Source organism: Nannobrachium achirus (assembly GCF_963921795.1).
Source record: "Nannobrachium achirus genome assembly, chromosome: 10".
In the NCBI taxonomy this organism is placed as follows: Eukaryota; Metazoa; Chordata; class Actinopteri; order Myctophiformes; family Myctophidae; genus Nannobrachium; species Nannobrachium achirus.
The window spans coordinates 23765760-23771759 of record NC_137819.1 but is presented as its reverse complement, the minus strand read 5'-3'; positions in this window follow the sequence as shown (position 1 = coordinate 23771759).

Here is a 6000-nt window from a genome sequence, read left to right as displayed (position 1 = left end):
CTTCTCTCTAGTGTGAATTCTCTGGTGTTCTTTTAAAATCCCCTTTTGAACAAATCTTTTCCCACACTGGTCACAACAATAAGGTTTCTCTCCAGTATGTGAACGCTTATGATCTTTTAATTGTCCAGACGAGCAAAATACTTCCCACATTGTTCACAGCTGAATGGCTTCACTCCGGTATGAATTCTCTGGTCTACTTTGAGATAATAAATTGAGCTGAAGGCTTTTTCCACATTGGTCACAACAGTACTGTCTTGGTTTAACTGAGGACAGCACAGGACAGGGAGAGAAAACACACACCTGATAAGAGCCAGATTCACACATTGATCAGCATTTAAGTAACATCATCATTATTATTGTTGAGTCTGAAAAGAACAATACAATGTGATAGATCTTTACACATCTGACCCATAACATTATTAGCAATTCACATGGTTACTATAATAGGTGAGTCTTCTAGCTTTTAAAAAAAATATATGTCATTAATTCTTTCTCTTACTAAGTGGAACATCCCACTTCTTAATTGTATATTATTTGGAAAGGGTTGAGTAGCAAAATGTTTGCCATAAATTCAATGCTGAGTTGCATTTGTTTTCCTACATTTCCCCTTCAATGTATTATTACAATGTATTTACTATTTCTTACTTAGGTCTACTTAACATTAACACATAGTGTGTGTTAGGTTAGGTTAGTTGCAGAGGCCTTTTTTGCAGAGGCCTTTTTTGCTCTGTCCTGTTATTTTACTATTTATAATGAATGTCACTAATACAATACAGGAGAAGGCAGATTTCTGTATATGTAATGTATTTATTTTTAATTGGACATGATAGAAGCAATGCATCCAAACTAATCATTGTAGTATTTAGGACCACAATAACAAGGAGTAGTCAGGACTTTATGTTATCATTCTAGCCTAGATGTGATTGTACATTTGTGCACATTTTTGGCTCATAAATTATTATACTTGAACCTTGAACCAAACTAACCTGACATGATTTAACATAGGTAATCCACTAAGCCTACTAGGTTTTATACTGTGTGATGTGGTGGACATTTCTGTAGATTACGAGTTGATTGGGCAATATCCATGTCTAGGCCACATATATTGTTATGTTAATATGCTTTAACTACTTAGAAACTGGCACCCATTGGTCATTATCAATTGAATAGGCTGATATAATGCTCTATTTCCCCTAGAGCAGCTACATAGTCTCAAATAGATAAAATAAATGATAATTGTCTGTTCTGTGAAAGATAAGAGTATGTTGTAACTGTCTGTCCAATGGCAGCTGTGAGTTAGGTCATGTTTTGTGTTCCTTTAACCTAACTCTTTGAATTAGCTTGGCTCTCTTAACTCATGAATGCAAAAGCAGTCTTCTAAAGTAACCATAACAATGAATTTGCCTTTTAAATCATGTTAAACCACAAAGCAATAAAACACTTAGCTTCAACTCAAAATAGTAACCTTGACTTAATGTCTAGTGAACAAATGGACTCTTTAGCAACAAGAAAGGGCACACAATAACTCCACACAACTGAGTTTTATATAGAAATAAATATTTATAGAAAATGTAAACAGTAAGTATAAATAAATAGATGGATGGATGGATGGATGGATGGATAGATCTCAGAGTCACTTAATGACAATTATAATAATTTGTGAGCCTACACACTCACACAGACCCTAAAAGCCAGCGAAATGAAATACTACCTAAGTTAACCTTAACTTGTGTCAGACTTGAATTCAAATGCAAGAGCAGCTTTATATAAATGTAGTAGTAGTAGTGTTATGAGAGGGAAGGTGATGTTTGTTCAGACTAGCAGGGACTTAGGTGGGACAGTTAACAAAGCATTATCCAGTTTCTGTCTATTGTTGATCCCTCCCCCCACCACCACCCTGATTGGTCCATCAGAGTCATTGTGAGTATTTAACATAGCTCTGTTTTAGCTCCATGACACAGTCATGACACAGTTCCATGTGTGCAAGTTCCTGAGGCTGAACTCTCTTCTGGACTAAAGGTGAAGTATAGATAGATAGATAGATAGATAGATAGATAGATAGATAGATAGATAGATAGATAGATAGATAGATAGACAGACAGACAGATAGATAGATAGATAGTAAGTAGGTTGATGCACCAATTGATTTAGGTTAGAGTTGTCATATCTAAAAAAGAAGGTAACATTTGAATTCCCCATCAAAAAATACATACAATAGACATCCAATTTGTTTTTGAGATGGATAGGGTACAATTGGCAATTATAAAATACCAATACCTAATCATTGTAGTTAAAGCATATTAACATAACAATATATGTGGCCTAGACATGGACATTGCCCAATCAACTCGTAATCTACAGAAATGTCCACCACATCACACAGTATAAAACCTAGTAGGCTTAGTGGATTACCTATGTTAAATCATGTCAGGTTAGTTTGGTTCAAGATTCAAGTATAATAATTTATGAGACAAAAATGTAAACAGCACAAATGTACAATCACATCTAGGCTAGAATGATAACATAAAGTCCTGACTACTCCTTGTTATTGTGGTCCTAAATACTACAATGATTAGTTTGGATGCATTGCTTCTATCATGTCCAATTAAAAATAAATACATTACATACATACAGAAATCTGCCTTCTCCTGTATTGTATTAGTGACATTCATTATAAATAGTAAAATAACAGGACAGAGCAAAAAAGGCCTCTGTTGTGTCTTTATCTGATCACATGCAATCAGACACTCACACTGCACAGCAATACTTTATTACAGGCTCAAGGCCCACAGGGTAAGAAGACCATACATTACAAAGATAATAATTAAAAAAACAACAACAGAGTACATTCACCAAGCCCCAACAGAGCTAAAAAGGCACTCATGCCAGTGGCCTCTAACGGTAGACATGTACCTGACAGAGTTTTCCCCACATTGGTTACAGATATAAGGTTTCTCTCCGGTGTGAATTTGTTGGTGTATTTTGATATGTTCCAGTCTAGGAAAGCTCTTTCCACACTGGTCACAGCAATAAGGTTTCTTTCCAGTGTGATTTTTCTGGTGTGCTTTGAGATGATGAATATCACTGAACCTTTTCTCACACTGGACACAGCAGTATATGGCTTCTCACCAGTGTGGATTTTCAGGTGTCTTTTCAGAGCCGTCTTCAGAGTGAACCTTTTCCCACATTGGTGACAGCAGTAAGGTCTCTCTCAAGTGTGAATCTTCTTGTGTTGTACGAGGCTAGATTTTACAGTGAAACGTTTGCCACAGTGTTCACAGCAGTAAGGCTTTTCTTCGGTGTGAAATCTCTGGTGTACTTTCAGAGCAGCCGTTAAACTGAACTTTTCCCCACATTGGACACAGCTGTACGGTTTCTCTCCTGTGTGAATTCGTTCATGTATTTTGAGATAAGACAATCGAGTAAAGCTTTTCCCACACTGGTCACAGCAATAGGGCTTCTCTCTAGTGTGAATTCTCTGGTGTTCTTTTAAAATCCCCTTTTGAACAAATCTTTTCCCACACTGGTCACAACAATAAGGTTTCTCTCCAGTATGTGAACGCTTATGATCTTTTAATTGTCCAGACGAGCAAAATACTTCCCACATTGTTCACAGCTGAATGGCTTCACTCCGGTATGAATTCTCTGGTCTACTTTGAGATAATAAATTGAGCTGAAGGCTTTTTCCACATTGGTCACAACAGTACTGTCTTGGTTTAACTGAGGACAGCACAGGACAGGGAGAGAAAACACACACCTGATAAGAGCCAGATTCACACATTGATCAGCATTTAAGTAACATCATCATTATTATTGTTGAGTCTGAAAAGAACAATACAATGTGATAGATCTTTACACATCTGACCCATAACATTATTAGCAATTCACATGGTTACTATAATAGGTGAGTCTTCTAGCTTTTAAAAAAAATATATGTCATTAATTCTTTCTCTTACTAAGTGGAACATCCCACTTCTTAATTGTATATTATTTGGAAAGGGTTGAGTAGCAAAATGTTTGCCATAAATTCAATGCTGAGTTGCATTTGTTTTCCTACATTTCCCCTTCAATGTATTATTACAATGTATTTACTATTTCTTACTTAGGTCTACTTAACATTAACACATAGTGTGTGTTAGGTTAGGTTAGTTGCAGAGGCCTTTTTTGCAGAGGCCTTTTTTGCTCTGTCCTGTTATTTTACTATTTATAATGAATGTCACTAATACAATACAGGAGAAGGCAGATTTCTGTATATGTAATGTATTTATTTTTAATTGGACATGATAGAAGCAATGCATCCAAACTAATCATTGTAGTATTTAGGACCACAATAACAAGGAGTAGTCAGGACTTTATGTTATCATTCTAGCCTAGATGTGATTGTACATTTGTGCACATTTTTGGCTCATAAATTATTATACTTGAACCTTGAACCAAACTAACCTGACATGATTTAACATAGGTAATCCACTAAGCCTACTAGGTTTTATACTGTGTGATGTGGTGGACATTTCTGTAGATTACGAGTTGATTGGGCAATATCCATGTCTAGGCCACATATATTGTTATGTTAATATGCTTTAACTACTTAGAAACTGGCACCCATTGGTCATTATCAATTGAATAGGCTGATATAATGCTCTATTTCCCCTAGAGCAGCTACATAGTCTCAAATAGATAAAATAAATGATAATTGTCTGTTCTGTGAAAGATAAGAGTATGTTGTAACTGTCTGTCCAATGGCAGCTGTGAGTTAGGTCATGTTTTGTGTTCCTTTAACCTAACTCTTTGAATTAGCTTGGCTCTCTTAACTCATGAATGCAAAAGCAGTCTTCTAAAGTAACCATAACAATGAATTTGCCTTTTAAATCATGTTAAACCACAAAGCAATAAAACACTTAGCTTCAACTCAAAATAGTAACCTTGACTTAATGTCTAGTGAACAAATGGACTCTTTAGCAACAAGAAAGGGCACACAATAACTCCACACAACTGAGTTTTATATAGAAATAAATATTTATAGAAAATGTAAACAGTAAGTATAAATAAATAGATGGATGGATGGATGGATGGATGGATAGATCTCAGAGTCACTTAATGACAATTATAATAATTTGTGAGCCTACACACTCACACAGACCCTAAAAGCCAGCGAAATGAAATACTACCTAAGTTAACCTTAACTTGTGTCAGACTTGAATTCAAATGCAAGAGCAGCTTTATATAAATGTAGTAGTAGTAGTGTTATGAGAGGGAAGGTGATGTTTGTTCAGACTAGCAGGGACTTAGGTGGGACAGTTAACAAAGCATTATCCAGTTTCTGTCTATTGTTGATCCCTCCCCCCACCACCACCCTGATTGGTCCATCAGAGTCATTGTGAGTATTTAACATAGCTCTGTTTTAGCTCCATGACACAGTCATGACACAGTTCCATGTGTGCAAGTTCCTGAGGCTGAACTCTCTTCTGGACTAAAGGTGAAGTATAGATAGATAGATAGATAGATAGATAGATAGATAGATAGATAGATAGATAGATAGATAGATAGATAGATAGACAGACAGACAGACAGATAGATAGATAGATAGATAGTAAGTAGGTTGATGCACCAATTGATTTAGGTTAGAGTTGTCATATCTAAAAAAGAAGGTAACATTTGAATTCCCCATCAAAAAATACATACAATAGACATCCAATTTGTTTTTGAGATGGATAGGGTACAATTGGCAATTATAAAATACCAATACCTAATCATTGTAGTTAAAGCATATTAACATAACAATATATGTGGCCTAGACATGGACATTGCCCAATCAACTCGTAATCTACAGAAATGTCCACCACATCACACAGTATAAAACCTAGTAGGCTTAGTGGATTACCTATGTTAAATCATGTCAGGTTAGTTTGGTTCAAGATTCAAGTATAATAATTTATGAGACAAAAATGTAAACAGCACAAATGTACAATCACATCTAGGCTAGAATGATAACATAAAGTC